The sequence below is a fragment of the Grammomys surdaster genome, unplaced genomic scaffold, assembly GCF_004785775.1.
Source record: "Grammomys surdaster isolate TR1022 unplaced genomic scaffold, NIH_TR_1.0 125125, whole genome shotgun sequence".
Taxonomy (NCBI): domain Eukaryota; kingdom Metazoa; phylum Chordata; class Mammalia; order Rodentia; family Muridae; genus Grammomys; species Grammomys surdaster.
In genome coordinates this window covers 247,341-273,716 of record NW_021620026.1, presented here as the reverse complement: position 1 = coordinate 273,716, position 26,376 = coordinate 247,341, and the positions used below count along the sequence as shown (strand labels likewise).

The window sequence follows — 26,376 nt, the reverse complement described above, 5'->3', positions numbered from 1 at the left end:
CTAACTCCTCCATTGGGGGCCCTGTGATCAGTCCAATGGTTGGGTGCAAACATCCACCTCTGTATTTGTCAGGGTATGGAAGAGCCTCTCAGGAGACAGCTATATCAGGCTCCTGTCATCAAGCACTTCTTGGCATCTGTAATAGTGTCTGGCTTTGGTGTCTGTATATGGGATGGATCCCCAGGTGGGGCAGTCTCTGGATGGCCTTTCCTTCAGTCTCTGCTCCACACTTGGTTTCCGAATTTCCTCTCTTGAGTATTTTGTTCCCCCTTCTAAGAAGGACTGAAATATCCACACTTAGGTCTTCCTTCTTCTTGAGCTTCATGTGGTCTGTAAATTGTATCTTGGATATTCTAAGCTTTTGGTTTACTGAATCTTCAATGAAATATTTGACAACTTGTCTCTGGAAATATAAAAGAAAACAAAGTCCAAATTGAATAAGGATCATAACTTGCTGCTATTTTTAAAAAGTGTTCCTCTTAAGACAATATACCACTCAGGAATATAATTCCCGATGGTCTCTTGCAAGGTAAAGATGCTGAGTATGCCATTATGTCACAATGGAATTATAGGCAACCCTGAATAACAACAAGAAGAAAAGTTACCTTTTATTCTAGGCATGTCCTCCAAGTCAAAATTTCTTGAATAAATACATCAATACAATGTAAAGGAGATGAAGGTTATAGGTATTCTTGGATCATAGTTTTCTAATGGTTAACATTCTGTTTCACTTAAATAAGAATAGGACATATATGGACTTGCAAATATGTTGCTCAGAATATTCTTTCTGCTAGGCACTCAAGTGTAGTTTTGAGAATGGTTCTAGAGGTCAGAAAATCAGAACAGGATACTTTGTATGCAATTTTACAGTGTTTTGTAATATAATATCTTTATATGTCAAGTGTTAAATAGGTTAATACATTATTAGTATATCTATATGATAAAGAAAATTAGAAAATAGATTTAAAGGTATGTTTTAAACTACATTTCTTTGAAAATAGAACAATATCCACAACAGAAATGTGCATCCTCACAGGAGTTGTGGGGTCTCTGTTTTCTTGTTAGCACACTGATAGTGGGGAAGTTCCATTGTGGAGGGTAATTGACACTTGTAGCAGCAGACTGTGCCCTCTAGGACTACCTGCCTGCTCTATTGTATTCACAGATGTATAATTATGAGCTCATGGAGAATGGAAGACTGTCCCTCTGCATTGAATTCACATTGGTGGTCTTTTCCTTTCAAGTGGAGCTACAACTTGTCCTCTTTTTTGTGTTCTTGTGTAGAAAGCCACGGCTTGTGGTGACAGCATTCGCCATTACAAGATGGTGCTGGCATCCAGTGCTCCTCCAAGTAAACAAGTAAACTGCACATGTGCTATGGTAAAAGCACGCCAAAGTCACAGCCCATCCTGGGGCATTTTGGCGGGTAACGAGTAAGCAGCCAATCAGAAGTGAACACGCCGACCCAAGGGTATATAAACAGTGCCTCTTCTGGGCCCGGGGTCTTCCTCATTACATTGGAATAAACGTTTGCTGCAGAAGGATCCTGGTGTCCTCGTGCGTCTTGCTGGTGAGACAATTGTGCGCGGGCCACAAGTGGTGCCGAAACCCGGGAAAAATTCACCATCACCAGCGCCGAGGAGACCCCCGTTTACGGGAAGGGTTCAGAACTGCAAGGCAAGGTAAAGCTCTGAGAGACATGTTTGGACTTGATCTATTTCGTCTCCCTCCCCAGTTGGCAAGAACTCTAGAAGCTCTCGCTATTGTGCTAGCGGCGTTCATTCTCTTCCTTCTGGTTTTGCGGGATGAGAAATGCCACTCGACTGTAGCGGCGGGCCAGGGAGTGCTAGACGGATTACAGGCTAGTGGGTCAGAAACAGAGCAGCATAAGCGCTTAGGAGTTCAGAAAAAAAAGAGAGCTCAGAAGGCATGCCTAAGTAAACACCCTTCCCAAGACACTCAGTCCGCAGAAGCGAGAGGTAAGGGAAAGTACGCCCTTGGGTGAGTTGAACACAAAAGAAAGAGAAGCCTCCAAAAGAAAATCTCTTTATCCGGTAAAGGAGTCGGAGGTTTTGGGGCTTGGTGGCTCTGAGTCGGAGGAGCTAACTTCCTCCGAGGTGGAGGACTTAGACGAAGAGACAGATGAGGAGGAAAGATGCCAGCCAGATGAGCAGTTGCCGCCGCGAAATTGAAAGCAAAGGAAAACAGGAGATAGGAGCCGCATGGCCTCTCGGCCTGTCGCGCCCTCCCAACCTAATGTTCCCGGCGCACTTCCGCCTTATGCAGACAAGCGCTGCTCAGACTCCTTCCTTTCAAAGGAAGACAAAAGAAGGATGTTACAAGCCTTTCCAGTATTTGAGGACGCGGGGGGAGGCCATGTCCACGCACCTGTAGAGTATGCCTTTATCAAAGAACTTGCTGAATCGGTTAACAAATATGGAGTTGATGCTAATTTTACAGTTATACAGCTTGAGAGATTTGCCACTATGGCAATGACTCCGAATGATTGGCAAAATACAGTAAAAGCTGCTCTCCCTAATATGGGACAGTATATAGAATGGAAAGCTTTATGACATGATGCTTCTCAAACAAGTTATATCTTGAATATGAGAGAGAAAGAAAAGGTTCCAGAAAAACAGTTGCCCTCTCTCTGAGCTGTGTCAGCAAAAAGGAATAAAAAGGCTATTTCAGAGCTCTCCTAGGAACAGAAGAGAATTCGGGAGACGTCCTGAATTTCTCTATAGCTCTTAGATGTCCTTCTTTGTTGTCTGTCCTTGGCGCGCTAATGTCCACGTGTTTGTGTTTGCCTTTTGTTTCATTGTCTAAATGTTCTGTGTTTGTTACATGTTCAAAAGAAAAGATCCTTAAAACTGCTTGATCCAACCCTTGGGCAAGTTTAACTTTGTTTTAAAGGCAGTCTTAATTTACACAGCAGAGGCTGATAAGCTACCCTACACCTGTAGCTAAGAGTTGAGCTGAGCTGAAAAAGCCTTTCCAGGAATTGATTGTTGACATAAGCTGCTTTTAAAAGAGACCAGAAGGTTTTGGGTTTTATAAGGAAGCTAAGAGTTGTTTTGTCCTAGAAAAATCTCTGTGACAAGGTGCTTTTCTCTTGAAATTACAGCTAGAAAAGGCAACAAATTTTGTTTGGTCTAAATATATAAGATGCATAGCCACTTCATTGTTGTTTCTGATTGGTTTTAAAAGTATAAAAACGTTCTACATGTCTTGGTTATAGATTATTGGCTTAAATTATTGGGTGTGATTAGAAATTTACAACTTTGGTAACGGAAAGTTGGTGTAAAACTAACTCAGTGTTATAGTCATTCAGAAACCAGAAACCAGTATCTCTTCAATGAGATAGTAAAAACTGCTTCATGCATTCATGTATAAGAATTGACAACAAAACTTTGTAACATAAAGGTAATCTACTTGGTGTTGATTTTAGAAAAAATAGATTGTTTACATTGCTTCTGGTTTTGCTTCTCAAAATTAATGGTTATACTCTAATGTTACAAAAGAAATTTAAAAATTTAGTTGTTAAACTGCCAGTATTCCATTGGCTACAGTTGGCAGTTCTAATCTTGAGTTTGGGATTTTTTGATTCACACATGTTTATAGAAAAGGAGACAGCAGGTAGAGTTAAATAAAAATATTTAAAACAGGTTGTGATACAGTGCTGGCCTGCTAGAGATTAAGAACATTTACATTTAAATTAAGACAATGCAGACTGGGATCTTAACATGCTTGTAGGAGAAGGTCAGTGTGATGTTAATCAGGTTGAACTGCCTACACAGCTCTCAGACCATACAAGCAGACTTAGATACATTCGTCTTTTCGATGAAATTGCACCCTCATACAGTCAGGGTCTGGCCATAGCTTGCACAGAACCATAAAGATAAAAGATGTTTTAAATGTGAAAATTTAGATAGTTTTTAAAGTGACTGTCCCAGGAACAGAGGCTTGAGCAACAGTCAGGTGACCAAGGTTACATGACAAACTTGTCCTTGGTGCAGGAAGGATAATCTTTGGGCCAGGCCTCAGGATATAGGCCAAGATTAAAAACATTTACATTTGAATCAAGACTTTGTACAGAGTGGGCAAGGCAGAAGCTTGTATTTCAGACATTCCTTTTGTCCTGACCTGCCTCTAGAAGGGTGTTTTCTAGAATTTGTTTATTGCCTTGTTTGTTCCTTAGGGAGGTGTCAGCCTCAGACTCAAAAGAAATTCAAAACAGCTTATGGGCCAGGAGTTAGAAATAATGATACTTTTTACCCTCAATATTTTAAATCTGGACAGTCAGGGCCATTCGGCTGCTGACCGTCACTGTTTAGAGCCTGACAGGCCAAAAGAGATGGTCAAATGGAAGGATGTCTTGACTGGACAATGGAAAGGCCCGGATCCTATTTTAATAAGAGCCAGGGGAGCGGTTTGTGTTTTTCCGCAGGAAGAAGACAACCCGTTTTGGCTACCAGAGCGACTGACATGACGACTTGTGATATTAGAAGATGACACCCAGGCGGACCCTCCAAACTCTGATGACAGCCCTCATGCTGATCCAAGGGATACAGGTTCCTAGTATATCGGGGGAACAATGATGGGCCATATTATCTGCCTTTCCAAAACCCATACCAGTCAGACATAATGTAGCTAATCTGTCCAGAAAATTGTCTCAATATCTTACAGGAAATTGGTCAGAAAACTTCGATGAGACACTCAAAAAATTGAGAACAGCTGTGGTGGCCATCAACTCGATGCGTGTGGATCTGTCCCTGACTGAGGGACTCTCCTCCTGGATCTCTTCAGCTTTCTCTTTCTTTAACACGTGGGTGGGAGTAGGTCTGTTTGGTACACCCTATGTTGCGGATTAGTGTTCATGCTATGGTTGGTTTGCAAGCTCAGAGCTCAACAAAAACGTGACAAGGTTGTTATTACCCAAGCACTTACAGCCCTAGAACAAGGCTCATCTCCTGAAATTTGGTTATCCATGTTAAAGAAATAGCCAGTAGACAGATTCCTCAGCTGTTGCACCCCAAGGGATTTGCCCATTGCACTGGGTCAGTGAAGAGTCTTGGCCTGGCTGGTCCTTGTCTGTGTAGCTGTGGTACCTGAATTTGAGGCAAACAGCCCTTGCACCCCTGGGAGATGGCTCCATTGCACAGGGACGGGTGTTTGCATCTCTCTCTGTTTCCCCTAGCCCTTGCACCCAGAGGACTTGTTTCCATTGCACCTGGTAGGGTAAGGGAGACTGTCTTAAACTATCAGTCCTTGATCGCTTATTCCCCCAAGATGGAATTTGCTTGATCGGGCTTGAGTTTGAGTCATGATTGGTACCACGCTAGACAGGCCAAGGACAGCTCCATCTTTTTGTCTCCAGGCCAGCTGCCATTGGTCCCAACGACGGGAATAGGTTGATGCCATATGCCAGAGGTACACCATGAGCTGTGAGTTTACCCCATGACGGGCATTGCGAGAGGCCACAACCTGGGGCGCACATTCTGAGAATGCCAGGTGTGGGTGCGCAACCCTCGTAGCCTAAGACAGGGAGCTCACCATTCTTTGGTGCTGGCTATGGAAGAACATCAACTAGCCTAAGACACGGGACATTGGCCAGTGCCTGTGATTCTTAATTAAAACAAAAAGGGGAGATGTAGAAAGCCACAGCTTGTGGTGACAGCATTCGTCATTACAAGATGGCGCTGGCATCCGGTGCTCCTCCAAGTAAACAAGTAAACTGCGCATGTGCTATGGTAAAAGCACGCCAAAGTCACAGCCCATCCTGGGGCATTTTGGCGGGTAATGAGTAAGCAGCCAATCAGAAGTGAACACGCCAACCCAAGGGTATATAAACAGTGCCTCTTCTGGGCCCGGGGTCTTCCTCATTACATTGGAATAAACGTTTGCTGCAGAAGGATCCTGGTGTCCGCGTGCGTCTTGCTGGCGAGACGATTGTGCGCGGGCCACATTCTTGGTAATCTACTTATTTACTGTGGGGAGAAACTTCACCATCATCTGTGTGATCTGGGCCACCCTTTCCTGCACATGCCCATGTAATTCTCCTTGGCCATCAAGAGATATGTTATATCAGTAGTGTGTTGCCTCAAATAATGGTGCATCTGCTGGTACAGCTCAGGACCATAAGTGTGGGAGGCTTGCAGCTCAGATGTATGTATTCACCATCTTGGGGCTGACAGAATGCTGCCTTCTGGCAACCATGGCTTATGATCGCTTTGTGGCTATTTGTTACCCACTGCATTACACTCTGTGGATATCCCCTTTGTCTGTCTGAAGCTGCCTGGGGCATTTTTGGATGATAAAAAATGGGATCCTGGTAGAGTCAGCCCAGACCACCTGGGTCTTTACTCTGCCCTTTTGTGGAGCATGAACAATTCAGCACTTTTTTGTGACATCATGCCTGTGATAAAACTAGCTTGTGTGGATACTTTCCAGAATGAATTTTCCATATTTATATTTTGCATTATCTTCTTTATGACTCCCTGTCTTTTCATTCTGTGCTCCTATGTCCACATTATTCTGACCATCTTGAAAATGCCCTCAGCAGTGAGCAGACACAAAGCTTTCTCCACCTGCTCCTCTCATACCCTGATTGTTTCTCTTTTCTATGGCAATGGTTTGTTCACTTATCTCCAACCCAAGAGTTCACATACCCCAGACACAGACAAGGCTACTGTTCTCATGTACACTGTGGTCACTCCTGCCCTGAATCCTGATACTTACACCTTGAGGAACAAAGAAGTTGAAAGAAGCCTTCCAAAAGGTAATATAGAGGAAACTTCATAGACAAATAGACTAATTTAGTATTAGCAGCTGAAACTGTCTCAAATGTTTGGAAATCTTCTGCCACTTTTTGATCTCTTTACCAATATATGTTGTCACTGAAGCACCAGTAGCCTAACAACCAGAAGACATTTAAAATGTTGCATATTTCAACATTAATGATGAAAGGAAAATACCTAATAGGATCATTCAATTGTTTAATCATTCATTCATTCAAATTTTTTGTAGTTCTGGAATTCAACCCAACAACTCTTGCATACTTGACAAGCACTCTACCATCAAGCTCCATCTCCATCTTTCTTCTCAATTTTGTATTTTCAGATGGGCCTTGAAGTTCTTCTGTAGCTTGGAAAGGACTTTAACTCATGATTTTCTTCCTCATTATCATGACAAAGTTGGGAGCACAAACCTACACCAGCCCTGGCTTCTTCAACTTTTTTTGAAGCATCTCATGCGTCATGGCTATCATTATTTTTAAATTGGTACATACAACTTGATCTTGTGACATAAATATTGTAAAACACAATCTTAAATTTTATTTCTTTTTATACACTCATAGCTATGGAAAATGCACAACTGTTACCAGAAATCATTGCTTAAAATTTGATCTTAGGTGGATGACATCTGACATCATTGCTATCCTGCTGGCAACTTCTGACTTCTGGAAATGCACTCAGTGAATTTTGGCTACTGAGTTTGGACTTTGGAGATGATAAGTTAAAATTGAGTGGTGTAAGAGGTGGCATTGTTAATAAAAGCTAGAAATCATCTACACAGGCATATTTGGTAATCTGTACTAATTACTTTTATACTAAAAGAGGGTGAAGTACTGGTGGTTTTAAAAATAAATTTGTTTAAATGTGAAACAAGAACTTTGAGTGAGTGAAGAGTTTGCTCAGTTACTAACATTAATGATTGCTTTTCTAAAAGATGGAAGTTACTTGGCAGCTCACAACTGTTTGGAACTCCAATTCTATGGGATCCAAGCCCCACCCCCATCTTCTGACCTCTACACGCATAAGGTACACATGATATGTAAGACCTATATGTAATCAAAATATTCATACATATAAAATAATTTAATTTTTTTTAAAAAATAAATTTACTACAATAATAATTTTTCTCTGTTTTATGTTTGGCTCTTCCTAGTGAAATTCTCAAAGTTCTGAGTTGTAGCTGTATATCAAACCGACTTTTTAAAATATTTATTTATTTATTTATACTTTATTTATGTATGTGCACATTCATGAACATAAATGGCAAATTATAGGTGCTTATGAAGACCAGAGGAGGGTTTCAGTTCTACTGGAACTGGGACAGGCAATTGTGCACTGCCTGATGTTTAAAGCAGAAACAGAATCCAGGTCCTCTGTAAGATCAGGAAGTGCTCTTAACCACTGAATCATCTCTTGAGTCATCAGACAGACATTTACAGGTGAAAAATATGATTAAATATATTTTATATATAATTAAATATATTTTGTCAATTCCTTTTTGTTCTACTTTCTTTAATACTATTGACTCATTTTCAAATATCTAACACTATTATATTCCTTAAAGGAGAACTCACAAATAAAACTATAACTCTATTTTGTGAGTAAATTGAAGACTGTGAATGAAGGTTCCAAACACATGTCCATGCTAAATGTTCTTATTTTTTTTTTAACTTTTAAATGAATTTTTCTTATAATCCATTATTTAAACAGAATAAAGGAGCCATTTTCACTATGTTTTTCTCTTTATTATGAGGGGAAGATAAAGTCTACCATCAGGTTCTGAAATAATTTTTGAGGGAGGGAGGGACCTGGGTGGGAGAGAGGACTAGAAGGGAGAAAGGGGAATATGATAAGATATTGGGTGGGAAATAGGACTGAAGCCCTGAGGGCCAAAAAGAATGGAAACAGGCAACTTCAGGAGGTAGTGTGGGGAAAATTTAAAAAGGTCGCCACAGCAGCGGGGCTCTGGAGGGGCTTCCACCACCGTGGTGGGTCCCACATTCGGGAAGAAAACCCTATGGTTCCAGCAGCCTGGGGGCCTTGGTGGCGGCAGGCCCCAGTAACACGAGGAAGTCCTTGGTTCCAAAAAGGTTTAGTGTCATGGTGGATGATAGATGGATCTAGGTGTACCCCCAAAAAACTCAGGGCAGTCCCGAGTTATATAGGGAGGGAGAAAGGGGGAGGATTGGGGGAGGATCTGGGGGAGGCATGTTTAATTTGCTCTGCCCTCTGGCCTTCATTAGTATGTAAATCCCTAGGGCCTGAGGCCTATAGCCTGGCCTATGTAATTCTATGGAGACCTGACTGCTTTTTCAGGATCCTGGGTTCCGGAGGGCGCTGAACTCCTGCCAGTTCTCATGCAGAATCCCACCCAGAATCTACAGAGTCTCGGGGTTCTAGGCACCTGTTCCACCATGATCCAGGATACCCTTACACAGTTCCACAAGGTAGGAGGTGGGGGACCCTCTAGAATGTACCAGAAATCTGGGAGGAGAGAGACGTTCAGTACTCAAAGGGAGGGACCTTAGGTGAAATGCCCAACAGTGGGGAGAGGAAATGTGTAGACTCCATCTCCAGTAGAAAGACAGGGCATCAAGTGAAGAGATGAGGTTTCCATCCCACAGTCAATAACTCTGACCTGAAATTGTTCCTGTCTAAACAAACTGCAGGGACAAAAATTGAGAAGAGACTGAGGGAAAGGAGGTCCAGTGATAAGCCCAAATTGGGATCCAGCTCAAGGGGAGGCTCCAAGGCCTGACACTATTACTGTTGCTTTGGTGTGCTTAGAAACAGGAGCCTAGCCTGGCTGCCCTTCAAGAGGCCCAACAAGCAGCTAAAAGAGTCAGATGCAGATACTTACACCCAACCAATGGACAGAAGCCAGGAACCCCTGTGGTTGAACTAGGAAAAGGCTGGAAGAGGATAAGGAGGAGGGCTACTCCATAGGAAGACCAGCAGTCTCAACTAACCTGGACCCCCGAGATCTCTCAGACACTGAGCCACAAACCAGGCAGCATACACCAGCTGATATGAGGCTCCCAACATATATACAGTAGAGGACTGCTTTGTCTGGCCCCAGAGAGAGAAGAAGCACCTAACCCTTGAAAGAATTGGGGCCCAGGGAGTACAGAGGTCTGGTGTGGTGTTGATGAGGGGGTGAGGACATCCTCTTACAGATGGGGAGGAGGTATGGGGTGAAGAACAGTCAGAGGGTGGACCAGGAGGGGAATAATGACTAGACTGTAAAAAAAAATTAAAGGATAATAATTTAAAAACTTAAAAATAATTTTTGAGTAGGAAATCTATCATTATAAATATTTTTGATAACACAAGTTTATGTTGCTGAGGATGTGGAGCAAGGAGAGCATGCCTCCAATGCTGATGGGAGTGTAGACTTGTACATCCACTTGGAAATCAATAGGACTGTTTCTCAGAAACTTGTGAACTGATCTACGTCAAGACCCAACTACACCACTCCTCAGCATATACTGGATGGACACTTCATTCTACCACAAGGACACTTGCTCAACTATGTTCATCCCACTTTCATTCATAATAGCCAGAAACTGAAAATAACCTAGATGTATTTCAACCACAGAATGAATAAAGAGTATGTGGTGCATTTATACAATGGTGTATTACTGAAATGTTGGAAAACAAAGGCATCATGAATATTTGGGATTACAAATAGCTTTACCACTTCCAAGATGTGATACAAAGCATGTACTCATATGCACACATATACTTGTATGTAACTGCAGTCTTTTCCTCCTGCCCTCTTTTTTTTCCAGAATAATTACTTTGAGACTGAATTATCATGAATTGCTTGGACCATAGGCTAGGGCTTTTTCCCCAACTAGGTCATAACTTAGTTACCCATTTATTCTAAGTTCTGCCACATTATTAGTTACCTCTTCTCAGGCTTATGTTACCATCTCCTCTAGAGTTCAAAGTGAATTTCTCTAGTCTGACTCTCCCAGAATTCTCTTTCTCTATTTCTCTCCTGGATATCCCACCTCCTATTTCTTGCCTCAACTCACTGGACATTGGCTTTTTGTTGACAAGTGTCACTTCCATACAGTAAATAATAGATTTTTCTCTACACATGTAGCCATGCAACATGCATATCCACCGTTTTTAAATCCTACCATTCATCATTAAGGGGAAATCTAACTTCTTGCAGTATATTTAAACTTTAAAGTGTATTTATTACATATATCACAAGAAGTAAGCCAATAATGGTCATTGGTTTGAAAGAGTGGGGAGAGGTTCAAAAAAACCCTCAAAAACAGTTATTGACAAAAGATATGAAAGAAAATGCTTCCTCATCTATCTAGAACGTAAAGGATAAAATGTTGAGGGAACCAATGAAGTGTTTCCTTAATGTACATCTCTTCTTCTGAAATTTGGGCAGCTCTCATCTCCACCATGTTACCGCTATTTGATATAACAATTTGTACAACCAAAGTTGATAGTATATCCACAGATCTACAGATGAGAAAGACTATGACAGATTTTATTCCTTTAATTGAGATATTTTAAAGTCATGTTATGAACTGAATGTAGAATTCACTAAAACTAACATAATTATTTTTAATTGTTTTAATTTTTTCTTTTTTATTGGTTATTTTATTTATTTACATTTCAAATGTTATTCTCCCTTCCCAGGTTCTCCTCTGCAAACCCCTTATCCCATCATTCTTCGCCCCTGCTTCTATGAGGGTGCTCCCCCACCCACCTACCCACTCCCACCTCACTGCTCAAGCATTCTTCTACATTGGGGCATCAAGTCTCCACAGGACCAAGGGCCTCCCCTCCCATTGATGCCAGCTAAGGCAATTCTCTGTTACATAAGCAGTTGGAGCCATGGGTCTCTCCAAAATTTTTCATATAACATTTTTTCATATACTTTATCCTTCCTTACCTCTCCCAAGTATGTAACATGTGTGGAGAAGGCTTTAGGAATTTTTAAGAACAATACTGAAAGAAAGAGAACATCGTATAAAGAATATTGCAACTGAGTCACTATTAGAACTGATAAATAGGTGGGGAAACTTGTAAATGTCTCATTTATTTCTTCATGTGAAAATGATAAGAGCCATACCTAAGCTTTACAAATACATGGCTTGGGCTGTGCCCAGAGCATTTCTATTTAACTATCACTAGGCCTACATCTGGAAGCTTCTAGCCTCCATCGGCTAACCTAGACCTAGTCTGTTTCAGCCTCCAAGACTTACTGCTGAGTAAAATCAACCTTTATACCTCTTTCTGAACTCTGGTTTACTGGTCAACTCAGCTATTCTGGCTCAAACTCCTCTTCAAGCTGCTTATTCAAATTGGCTCCTCTTGGCATCTGACCGAATTGTTCTGCTTGGAAAGACTGCCTTTGAACTCTACAAATTGAATTAAACAGACTTCATTGACTGCAACTGAACAGAACTGAATGGAACTAAATAAACTATATTCAACTACATTTAACAGGACTATACAGAACTCAACTGAACTCAACTCTACCAACCCTGCACTGCACTTAAGTAACCTCTCTTTCCTCTCTTTTCTTGTGAGAGTTGGGCACATTTCTAACTCATTCTGTCAAATCTTTCTCTGATTCATCACTTTGTCTCCTCCTCAATTAAATGTCATTCAGGGAGGATTAAAGGTATGTACTAAAGTTATGTCTGTATTTCAGCCAGAGGGATTAAAGGTAAGCACAAAAGGTGTATCTGTATTACAGCTAGATCACACAGACCTAGGTCTTTGGTTATGATGCTTTGCCAGAGTAGCCATGTTTCTGGACTAAAATTCTTTAGAAAATCACCATGGCCACTTACAGGCACTAACTTCTTTTTTATTATTTATTTTATTTTATTTTATTATTGTTTTCCCCAAGTACATCCATTACACAGTATCCTGTTCCTCCTCTTTATATATTCCTTCTTTTTCTCTCCCCTAGATTTATTCCTCCTCCATTTTTCTTCAAAAACAAGTAGGATTTCTATGGATATCAGCCAAACATGTAATAACAAGATAACTGAGACTAAACCCTTATATCAAGACTGAGTGAGACAACCCATTAGCAGAAATAGAATCTCCGGAGGAGGTTAAAAAAAAGAAGCCAGAAACACCCCACTTTTGCTGTTAGGAGACCCACAAAATCACCAATCTAAGAACCATAATATATACAGAGGTCCAAGTTCAGATTCATGCATGCTCCATGATTGTTGCTTTTTGTTTTTTGAGTTTTGGGTTTTTTTTTTTTTTGCGGGGGGTTGCTTGTTTGTTTGTTTTTGATTAACAATGCCTTAAGAAACTGTAAGAGAGGCTCCAGGGAAAAAGTCAGAAGCCTTTTACCTCAAGTGCATTTTGTTTTCTAGATTGTTCTAGGATGTGATTTTGTGCTTCCTATGACAAACACTTACATTCAATTTAGAAGATATATTTATTCTTGTTGGATATTAGAACATGAATGTAGAACCCAATATGGTGAAAGGATATGCTGAGTGCTGTCCCTAGTGTACTGTAAGTTTGAATATGGCCTTCTCCATTGATTTCAGGATTTCTCAGATATAAGCTATTGTACATGTCAGGTAATTGTGTTCAAATTGGTCTGTCCTGAGAAAGTACTGCTCTGCTAATATTTAGTATGTGCTTTTTGGCATTTATTTACATGTTTTTCTGATCATCTCTTGCAGATACAGATCTGCAGGAGTTGATGAAATTGACATATAAACACTAGGCCTATTTTACATCCAAGGAAAGTACAGATTTAATGCCATTTTATAATGCATTTTAGAGGTTCATAATCTTCTGCATAAAAATTTCAATATAGAGGAGGGAGAGGCTGGCAAGAATAGTTCCTAGCTGAGGAAATATTTGTAGTTGGTAGCAACTAGGCAAGTGAGAGTCTCTTTCCTTCTGGATTGACAATGGTGGGATACTCATGCCTAAACAGATTATCACTAATCTGTGTGCATATTAGTAGCACTAATTAGACCCATTAAATTATTTTTAAAAATTAAGAAGACATGAAGATGGAAGGATGATGTATTGGAAATGGTAAGAGTAGTTGGAGAAGGGAGTAGAAATGGATATGATCAAAATACACTAAATAAATATGTGTGAAATTCCCAAAAATAAATAAAATGTAATGACAGGAGGATTATACAAGTCTAGGGCAAACTAGTATACATGATGAGTACCAGACTTATAGACATATGGCCTCTATGAAGAAAGCCATACACTATGTGGAACAAAATCAAGGACACAAAATAAATACATTTACCATGTGATGGATCAGAAGACCCATCACTGTGAACATGTTCATTAGGACAGTTGTTTCTTATAGTAGTGCATCAAGAATGCTTACAGCATGCCATACCCAGTCCTCAATATATTTTTTGATACAGTGTCTCTCACTGAACCTGGCACTTGTTAGTTCTGGTATACTGGATGTCAAAAAAGCACCAAGGATCTTCCTGTCTCTATACATCACCCTGAAGCACACCATCTCTGGGATTGCAGCAAAAAGCTGAGGTTTCCAGCTTTTCACACAGGTGCTGAGGATCCAAACTGAGGGGCTCATGTCTATATGGTAAGTACTTGATCAACTCAGAAGTCTTACTAGCCCTGATTTCACACTCCTAATACCTACTTTGCCTTCAAACAGAAAACTATCATTAGCCAATTCCTTCAGTAAAGGACTAATAAAATATCAAACTAACTCCTGAATAAACAGTTTGGGTATGAGTTCCATCTTGTAGTGTGAGCCTTCCATCAAATATTAGTTGGTTACTCTCATAAGCTTTATGTAGATATAGTTTGACCTCTCCATGAAGTCAACTTCTTCAATGAATTGTGGAGGTATTGTCTTCAGACATGGGGCCTTATTGTCATTTTGTGGAAAGCAACCAATAGTCTTGCTGACAGCTTGAGTTATTTGGGAATTTCCATGGGACCTCTTGGCCAACAACTCAGCTAGATATAAACCAATCCTGAGACTGGAAACTTCATTTGGTGGCAAGAGATGTCCAGCTGGGGCTCTGTCTCTCCCATTTTCTAGAAATTTCATTTATATCACCTTCATAATATGTACATATTTTAGGAAGCTTTTACAGTATTAGGTTTCCACAATATCCTTCAAATGGTCTTTAATATTAGCTGTCTCTTTCCACATTCTCTCCATCATCCTTCTCTTCCAGCCCCCCTCCCAAAAATATTTTTAAAGTTTTTGAATTTTTAAAAGAATGTCTAAATAAGATTAAAACAAATACTTTATCCTCAGCTTTTAAATATAGTAGCCACTACTTAGGAGCAACAGAAGATAGCTATTGATAACTAGTGATTGGACCGGCAGCCCTATTTCATCTAGTTAAAATGTATCTAGAATAAGACTTTATATACAACTCTAAACTTTCACCAACTTGTACAGTTATTCAATTTTATACACTCAAAATATTGACTGCTAAATAAATGCCTCATAAGAAAGCAATTTTCTTCCTACCTTTATTTTCACTGCACAATAAAAGTAGTTATTTTACTGTATAAAGAGTGAATTAATTTGGCATGGAGTTAAAAAATTTAGGAGTGCCATCTGGTGGACACAATTACTGTGACTATAGCTGACTGTATGCCATATCTACACATTTCATACAAAAAAAAAATCCAATATGACCCTATTGTGAAATTTAGCTCTCAATATAATGTGATAAATGCATTTTCATTAAAGTATTATATCATTTAAAGTGAGTCAAGTTGCTTCATTCCGTCCTTTGCTCCTTCACTCTGTCATATGTTTATTACTAAATATATGTCTTATGTGGCTCACTTTTGCCACTTAACGCTATTCACTGGCATGAATTTTCAGTGATTTTAATTGGCTTCAGAGTATGGCAGACTCTGTCTTAGCCATATTCTTAACCAGAATGCCCATGTCATTATCCTTAAAAGGGAAGATCAACATAGTAGTATAAAAACTAATTTGTTCTTAACTATAAGAACAAATTAGTATTAGGTTAAATTATCAGTGTCACTACATGCTAAAAGTCAAATATTTTAGTGGAATCAGGTAACAGGGGTGACCATAATTGTTATGTTTGGATACCATAGACAAGATTTAACCACAACTATTATGAAAGCTCAATATTTTCCAAGAATACTGAAGTTATTGTCACCATGCATTTAAAAGATGAACATAAGAATTAGACCAATTCTAAAGAACACAAAGAGTAGATCTTAAAAATGACATAGAGATTCAATGAAAACATCTTTTTGATCATAAAGAAAACTTCACAAAAAAAAACGGTGCTATGATGTCACCTCACTGATTATTGATTTAGGAAGTATTCAAATAGGATTCACATATAATTATATAACGTATATGTAATAAATCTATGGCACTTGAGAGACAGAGTAAAGCCAATATCTGAGGCCATCCAGGCCTTCAGAGTCAGTCAGGGTTACAAAGAGAAACCCAGTCTACATATATTATATATATATGTATGTATGTATGTATGTATGTATGTATGTATGTATGATATATATATATGTGTGTGTATATATACACACATATATATATATAACATTAAGCATTAAATGAGAGTATCTAAAATATAACTCATTTTTTGTATACCTCTGAAGTTTTTACTTATTTGGAGATAGATTATGATTTTGAGTTTTTGGAGGTATTACTTATGTGAATAATCTTATAACATAGACAAGGGAAAATAAACCTTTCCTTAGGAATAATTATTTTCTACAGCATAATCATCTGATAATCTGTTGTTAAAAGTACTATTCTCAGAAAAAAAGACATGGATATGCATACACTTTAGGGATATCTTTAATATTTAAAGCACTAGCTGTCTCTTTTAGTGGGAACTTGTACCCTCTACTTGATATAGGTTCTGGGAAATGTGAAAGGATAGGTTTTAAATAATCACTTAATATACTTAGCTTCAGTCACAAAGTACAATGCTTTAATGTTGATTGACAGCACAATGCCCTGCTTTCATTTCTAAGGATTATTTTATACGTAGATTATAGAAATACAACATTCTTAGCATTTCATTCTCTTTTGTATTTATCAGTTTTGGTCTTCTTACAAGACAGCATATCAAAAGAAATTACTAAAATGTATCCTATCTTGACATTCAAAATTAACTTCTTAAAAGAAAAACCTTCCAAAAAATCTTTGGAAGGAAGCACACAAAATAGTATTTTTGCATAACTGTACTAGAAGCAGCAGGAACTATACCCTACATGGTTTTATAGAAAAGGGAAAGACTTTCATAAAAAAAGAGCTTTATTTTCTTCTATCTGTTCTAAGCTACACTAATATATAAGACAACAGCATCTCCACTGAAAGAGGGCATCATGCATATATCAACTTACAATGATTAATATAAAGTCATTTATAATGAAAACTATAAGTTATTCTTTCAAATAAATTTAAAGAGAAAGAAAGAGGTATAGCATAAGGTAGGTGTACTTCTCCATTGAAGGAATCCAAATATGGTTGCAAGCATATTAAAGTTATATGTTAAAAGTTAAAAGCTTAATATATGAACTCTTTGATAAATAGTATAATACTATTTGCATCCACCCAAGAGATATATTTGACTCTCTCTCTCTCTCTCTCTCTCTCTCTCTCTCTCTCTCTCTCTCTCTGTGTGTGTGTGTGTGTGTGTGTGTGTGTGTGTGTGTATAACTCTGAAAACTCAAAATTTCTCTTTGATTCTGTAGCCTTTACCATTTATGTGACACTTACAGAAACCCTTTCTGTACCACATACAGAGTATAACACATACAGAAACTCTTTCTGTAATCATCTATCCAGGGATTTCATTGGGTTACCTCCAATTTTGTTCCTTGCTAAATTCACGTTTTAATAATTCCCTCTGAGACTGATTAAATTATTGAGATATTTTACACAGACTTAACTGAAGGTAATTCACAGTAGAATACAAAAGTTTCATTCCACCTTTTGAGAATCATCTAGTTGCCCTACTATAATTAATAACTAATTGTGCCAAAGTAAATCAGTTTATTAAGTTTGAAAAATTATCTTCCCAATAACTAAATTGTACCTAGAAACAAGCAAAATCCCAGCTCGCATTAACTTTCACAAAATCACAAATTTATCTTTTGGGACTCTCTAACTAATGCACCTAAGTACAGAAGTGGAGTATTAGGTAAATCACCCATAGGGAATCACTATGTTTGTAAACCAGCAATATAAAATTGGCTTGAACATACTATATTGAGAAAGACTTTTTATTTAATTAGAAATATTTTTAAAAATAGTTTCAATAGATGGAAATAATTAATGGCAATGATAGAAAAGTATTACATAAGTTTTTGGATTGTTTCCAGTGTTCACTGCATTGAAAGTACAAATTTATATTGAATAAAATACTTCAGAAATCACCAATATTTTATGAGAATAAGAAATCTTAAAAGGATTAATGGAAGAAGAGGCTGTCTCAACACTGAGGTGAAATTCTCCTCAAAAGAAAGGCAATCAGAAAATATTCCCATCAATTTAACAAATTCTTAGGTTTAAAATGTGGACATGGTTATAGGAAATTTTAGAACTAAGCAAACTAAAATTGTTATATTGCAGCTGGGAATTTGAATCTTTGATGAGTGTTAAAATGTGTTCATTACTTTGTGCTTTAAGAAGTTCTATTTTTAAAATATGACGAACTCTATGCTTTTGTCACACAGAGATTACTATAACACGACTAACTATAAAGACAGAGTATTAAGTTAAACATCTATAGAGAAGCATGTACTGTAAATCATCAAAGCAGAATTGGCTTGAACATACTATATTGAGAAAGACTTCTCTTGTTTTAAGACTTCATATTTAATAAGAAATATTTGTATTAACACAATGTATGAAAAAAATCAATGGTAACAGTAGAAGAGTGTTATTTTTGGGTTTCCAAAATAGGTGTGTGTGTGTGTGTGTGTGTGTGTGTGTGTGTGTGTGTATGCATGTGTGTGTGTATCATACTAATTAAAGAGAAACAGTCTATTAATTTGAGAAAGAAGAGAGGTACATAGGAGGGTGTCTTAGGATTTCATTGCTGTGAAGAGATAACATGACCACAGCAACTCTTACAAAGATATACATTTAATTGGGTTGGCATACAGTTTTATCTGTTTAATCCATTATTATCATGGTAGGATACACAGCATTAGGTAGGCAGGCAGGCATGGTGCTGGAGAAGGAACTGAGAGTTCTACATCTTAATCTGCAGGAAGAAGAAAGAGACTGACTCACTGGGCATAGCTTGAGCATCGAAGACCCCAAAGTCTATCCTCACAGTAATGCATTACCTCCAATAAGGCCACACCTAATCCAACAAAGCCATGCCTTTTAATAGTGTCACTTCTTATGAGCCAAATATTCAAACACATGAGTCTATTCAAATCCTCCACATTCCAATCTCTGTCCCCCATAGACTTGTAGCTATATCATAATGCAGAAATGCATTCAGTCTAACTTCAAATGTAAAAGTTCAAACTTCAAATTCTTTTCTGAGATTTATGTACTCTCTTAACTCTAATTCCTTGTAAAATCAAAATGAAAAAGCAGATCACATACTTCTAACATACAGTCGTATAACATACAGGATATTCATTACCATTCCAAAAGGGAATATGGTGAGGAAATAGTGGACCAAAGTAAGACTGAACACCAGCGAAATCTCTCTCTCTCTCTCTCTCTCTCTCTCTCTCTCTCTCTCTCTCTCTCCAGCCTTTCTTGACAGGTATTCCACAACTCTGGCATCTCCAACAGTTTGGGGTCTCCAAGGTAACTTCAACTTCACAGCTTCATGCAATGGCCTCTTTGGGCCTCCAGGCACAGACAGCCCTGCCACACACCTGGTCTCAGCGACTTTCCTAAGTAACAGAGGGAGTTTCCATAACCTCTTTTGTTCTATCCTTATCTAATGCCATAACCACATGATTGAAGTTGCCAGGTTCTGCAGCTTGCTGGGATTGAAACATGGCCCCCTTGTTCAATTACATCTTCACCAGCTTTCTGTTTTCCATGGTTTCCTTCATTTAAACATGGCTTTCCTGGAACTTGCTCTGTAGAGCAGGCTGACCTTGAACTTAGAGATCTGCATGCCTTTATCTCCAGAGTGCTGGGGCTAAAGGTGTGTTCTACTATGCCTGGACAAAAACTATTTTTAAATTCCTTTTCACAAGGTGGAATTCCTCACACAAAGTTAGCTGGATGGGGGTCTTCCCCTGATGTCACCTCTACATTTATTTCATTTCTTAATATTTAGATCCTTGAACATAGGATTTAGCTCCATCCACTTTTTGGTATCCCTATTCTCATCAATCTGTACATTTTGTATTTTTTTCTTCCTCAACTTACTCCTTTTCATCAAAATGCACTTCATAAGAGTGAACAGTAGTAACCACACAATAAAGTCTATACTAGGCTGTTTTGAAATTTCCTTTGGTAATGCCATGAATCTAAATCTCTTCACTTTAGCCTCAGGCAATCTCTTTGGACAAGGTTCAAAAAGCAGCCACATTCTTTACCAAAATCTCACAAGAGTGATCTCTAGGCAACGTACTAAAATTCTATTCCTCTGAAGCCTCTTGAGCCAGTCACCAACAGTTCAAATCTCCCACAGTACCATTGTCTTCCATTAAGACAGATATATCTTAAAGTATGGTCTATTAAACAGAGACAAAGCATTTCAATGCTTTCTTATCCCAAAGTCCCCAAATGTACATTCCTCCAAACAAAAGAGTGGTCAGGCTTACCACAGTAAAACCCCAGTCCCTAATACATACTTCTGTCTTAGTTAGGATTTCATTGCTATGAAGAGACATCATAACAGCAACTCTTATAAATAAAAGGATTTAATTGGGACTGCCTCATAGTTTCATAAGTTTAGTACATTATTGTCATGGTAGGAAACATGACAGCATTTAGAAAGGCATGAGTCTATTGGGGTGGGGGAGGCATACCTATTCAAACCATTACAAAAGAATTGAAGAAAGGAAAGGAAAGGAAAGGGTAAATAATATTATAATTTCAAAAATTAAATATTATGAAAAAAGCATCATTATTAATTAAGTCTTATAAATTTACCTTGTATTTCTTCTTCACAGTTTTTGTTTTGTTTTGTTTTACCACACAGTAAGGAAAGTCATAACAATTTTACCATTATGACCAAATATGGCAAAATGACTTAATTCATTTTAAAAATATATAATAAGAAATTGTGGGCTGGAGAAATGACTCAGTAATTCAAGGCTAGGCTCACAACCAAAAATATAAGAAATTGTAGTATTTTAAGGAATATCTATGTATGGTAACAGACAAATAGGAAAACTGAAAATACACAAAAAATATAAACATAGATAAATTTTAGTATCTAAATGTTTGCCATTGAAAAAACATTTACTTCAGATATTCATAGAAATTATTTTACCAGATATTAATTTAAAATAACATTTACAAGATAAATTATAAACTAAAAAATAAGTTTTCTGGAAAGAAATAAGGAAAAAATCACAGAATGAGAAAAATCTGATAAGTTTTACAACCAAAGCAAGCCAAACTTTATAAAAGAATCTTAAATTTAACAATAAATAAAACCGGGCTGGAGAGATGGCTTAGTGGTTAAGAGCACTGACTGCTCTTACAGAGGTCCTGAGTTCAAATCCCAGCAACCACATGGTGGCTCACAACCATCCGTAATGAGATTGGATGCCCTCTTCTGGTGTGTCTGAAGACAGCTACAGTGTACTCATCAATAAAATAAATAAATAAATATTTAAAAAAAAAAAAAAAAAAAAAAAAAAAAAAAAAAACAATAAATAAAACCTGAATTTCGCATCTATTTGATAATATAAAAAGTACCATAAACTTCAAATATTTCATTTTGTTTTTTAAAATGAGGTTGAAAGTTGCCTCAGTGTGGTTAAGAGCACTTGTTGCTCTTGATGGAGACCTCAGATGTTCAACACCCACACTGGGTAGGTCACATATGCCTGTAGCTCTCATTCCAGGGGACCTGAATCCTCTTTTGGCCTCCATGGACACCTGAATGTACATAGCACACGCATACACACTAGGCACAAACATGTAAACAAACAAGTAAATAAATAAATAAAAATAAAGATAAGAAACTGAATATCATAATCAAGAATTTAAAAAAGGCTTATAGCTCAATATTAGAGTGTTTGCCAGTATGAACTAGCCTATATGCATTATGCCCACCTTGGAAGAAAATTAAGAATAGTAATGAGAATAACGACTTGCTCTGGTTGTCATGAATGAATTATATCTCATCTGTTATAAAACACAGAATTGCCTTGAATCTAATACTTTTTAAATTTACTGATAAAAATCAAAGTGCCAGCACTGAATAATATGATGTAAAAAAGTGATCTAAACTCAGTGGCATAGGACAATAATCATAGAAGTTGTTATATTTTTATTTTTTTAATATTATGTTATTTACTAAATGAAGGATGTGTTTTGTCTTAAGCATAGCATAGCTCATTCTTCCTAAAGTTTTGAATATATATTTTCATATAAGTTTCTTTATTTGACTATTTAACAACTTTAAGCACTGAAAACTCCTTTTTTTTTTTTTTTTTTTTTGAGACAGGGTTTCTCTGTGTAGTCCTGGCTTTCCTGGAACTCACTCTGTAGACCAGGCTGGCCTCGAACTCAGAAATCTGCCTGCCTCTGCCTCTCAAGTGCTGGGATTAAAGGCATGCGGCACCACTGCCCAGCCATTTAAATAATATTAACTTGGACAAAGAAGGCAACAATAGGGGTTCCTCTGGCCAAAGGGGGATCAGTTTTACCTATATTTGTTTAAGCCAAATTTGTAGTGCTTTTACTAGGTAAATCCTGACAGAACATCTGTATTAAGTAATAAAAGAAATTATAAGAAGAATGACAGCATGAGTTTATGTGATAGGAGGCAATAAAAATCTAATGTCACTTTTGTGATAGTCCCACAAAGGACGAAAGTAGTAAATCTACTCACCAGGGTATTTTAGGAAAATCCAAACTCATCAAAACTCTCTAAAATAGGTGGTCAATAATGTTCCACACTGAGAAGCCATTTCAAACTGACAGAATCTGAGAAGATATGACATTGGGATTCAATGTATATTTCTGATATAGATCCTTATTTCAAAAAAGTTGTTGGAAAAACTGGTCTAACAAATAAAGTGTCAGGATAGAAGTAATAACATTGATTTTAATGGTTACAAATCTAGTTCTTGAATTAAATGAGTTTGAACTCAGTCCACCCACATATAGGAAAATACTTTTTTATAAATTTATAATTTGAACAAAACAGAAAAATAGAAAATTTAAAAATTAAAACAAAATTAGACATGTCACAAATGCATAAAGCATATATAGATGGCTTTCTGTTAAAACCACTAAAATATATAATAAAAAATTTAAAATGAGCTGAATTTCACATACCACTAAGCCTGGTGGCCTGAGTTCAACCCATTGGTGGAAGGAGAAAACGAACTTCCAAAATGTCTCCCTTGGCCTCCATACATATGTCATGGAATGTGCATTCATATACATACACATTCAATGATACACTTAAATTATGTTCAATAAACATAATTTTTATTGAAAATGTTTTCTTCTCACACAATATATATTGATTACTATTTCCCTTCTCTCTGCTCCTCCTGGTTCCTCACCACCTCCTCTCCTATCGGAATCTACTCCTTTTCTGTCTCTCACTAGAAAAAAACAGGAATATAATATAATAAATATAATATAATATAATATAATATAATATAATATAATATAATATATAATATAATATATAATATAATATATAATAAATATAATAATACAGTAAAACAAAACACATCTGAATTGGATAAAACAAATAAATAGAAGGAAAAGAGCACAACAATCAGAAACACAGTAGTTCTCACTCTCAGGAAGCCAAAAAAGAACACTAAACTAGAAACCTTAATATATTACAGAGGACCTGGTTCATATTCATGTAGGTCTCAATCTCTGTGAGTCCATAAGAGTTTAGATCATGTTCATTTAGTATACCTAAACAAAAACAGTTATATCAATCAATAGAATCAAATTAAAGACACAAACATGACTTCATACATCTATGGACACATGATATTTGACATGAAAACCAGAAATACACACTGGAAAAAAGATGACAACTTCAACAAATGGTGTTTGACAAACTATACAACTGCATATAAAAGAACTCAAAAGAGATCCTTATGTATAACCTTACATAAAACTCAACTCAAAATGAATCATAAAACCAGATATACTAAAGCTGATAGAAGAAAAAGTGAATACATTGAAAATAAATGACAATAAAAAATGGAATGCATATCTTAACAGAAATCTCAGAAGAGGAAGCCCAAATAGCTGAGAAACATTTTTTTTAATGTTGAACTTCCTTAACTATAAGAGAAACACAGATCTAAACTGCTTTGAGATTTGATCTTACATCCATTAGATTGGCTAAGATCAATAAAACAAGTTACAGTACATTCTGGCAAGGATGTGGCAAGGATTGCTGATGATGCTGAAAACTTGCACTGCCACGACAGAAACAAGTGTAGAGATTCCTCAAGAAAACAGGAGTCAATCTACTTCAAGATCTAGCTATACCACATGAACTTTTATCATGAAGTGTTGTTGAACTTTGTCAAAGGCATTTTTTGCATATAATGAGATGATCCTGTGGTGTTTTCTTTCAATTTGTTTATATGGACATACCAATTTACCTTATGTACATAAATAAAAACTTTTCAATCCAATGTACTTACAAATCAAATTCTAGAATACCTTAAAAATATCATCCACCATGATCAAATAGGCTTCATCACAAATATGCAGGGATGGTTCAACAAGAGTAAATGATAAGTTTAAGTTGGTATGTAATTCTCCTTTATTATTGAGTCTGTTTTGTTTTGTGTGTCAAGATAGCTGTGGCCTCATAAAACAAACTGGGCAATGTTCCTTCTGTTGTGGAACATTCTGCTGTGAGTAGTATTGGCATTAATTCTTCTTTGAAAATCAGGTAGAATTATGGCCTAAAACCATCTGTCCTTGGGCTTTGTTTTGGTTGGAAAACTTAATGACAGCTTTTATTTTACTAGGTACAATAAGTCTGTATAAATTGCTATCTGATCTAGTTTTAGCTTTGTTATATGGAATATGTCAAGAAAATTATTCATTTCTTTTAGATTTCCCAATTTGTTGGAGTATTCATTTTTAAAATGTGCCCTCATGATTCTCTGGGTTACCCTGATGTCTGTTCTTATGCCCTCTTTTTCATTTCTAGTTTTCTACATTTCTTAATGTGGATAACCTCTTTCTCTTTCTTAGTTAATTTGGATTATAATTTGTTAATCTTATGGTTTTACTAAAAAAAAAAAATCCTCTTTGTTTCATTGGTTCTTTGTATTCTATTTTATTATTTTATTTTATTTTATTTTATTAGTCCTTAGTATGATTATTTTTTTGCACTCTAGTCCCTGTGGGTACAGTTCCTTTTATTTGATCTAGGGCTGTCAATTGTGCTGTTAAATTATCATATAAGCTATCATCCCCCCCCCTTTAAATTTAGTGCTGTGAGCTTTCCTTTAGAACTGCCTTCATTGTGTTTTACAAGTTTGGGTATTTTGTATATTCATCATCATTCAATTCTATAGAGTTTTTCATTTCTTGATTTATTTCTATCTTGACCCATATTTTATTTTTTTAATTATTCAGTTTAACTACGGCACATTGGCCCTCTCCTGGTTACCCCCTCCCACAATCCTTCCTTCCAATCCCCTACCCTTCTCTGAGCAGGTGGGGGCCCCAGTGGGTATCCTGCCACACACACCCCCACATCAAGTCGGTGAGGTTAGGCGCATCCTCTCCCACTGAGGGCAGACAAGGCAGCCCAGCTAGAAGAACATATCCCACTTACAGCTTTTGGGATAGCCCTGGCTCCAGTTGTTCAAGACCCACATGAAGACCAAGCTGTACATCTGCTACATATGTTCATGGAGGCCTTGATCCACTCCGTTTAAGCTCTTTGTTTGGTAGTTCAGTTTTCGAGAACCTTAAAGGTCCAGGTTAGTTGACTCTGTTGGTCTTCCTGTGAAGTTCCTATCCCCTTAGAGGTCACAATCCTTCCTTCTGTTCTTCCATAGAGTCCCCAAGCTCTATCCACTGTTTGGCTGTGGGTCTCTGCATCTGTCTGAGTCAGCTGCTGGGTGGAGGCTCTCAGAGGACAGACATACTAGACTCCTGTCTGCAAGCATAAGTGGTATCATTAATAGTGTCAGGGATTGGTGCTTGCCCATGGGATGGGTCTCAAGTTGGTCCAGTTATTGGTTGGCCATTCCCTTAGTCTCTGTTCCATTCCCTGTACATGCATTTCTTGTAGACAGGATACATTTGGGGTTGAACATTTTGTAGGTAGGTTGGTGTCCTTATCCCTCCATTGAGGTTCCTGCCTGGCTACACGAGGTGGCCTATTTAGGTTCACTTTTCCCAGTGCTGTGAGTCACAGCTCAG

The 26,376-nt window shown here is 37.5% G+C and overlaps 1 pseudogene; it reads left to right on the top strand.

Annotated features, from left to right (window-relative positions):
• Positions 1-1,165: 1,165 nt before the first annotated feature.
• LOC114637007 lies at positions 1,166-6,814 on the top strand (annotated as a pseudogene).
• The last annotated feature ends 19,562 nt before the right edge of the window (positions 6,815-26,376 follow it).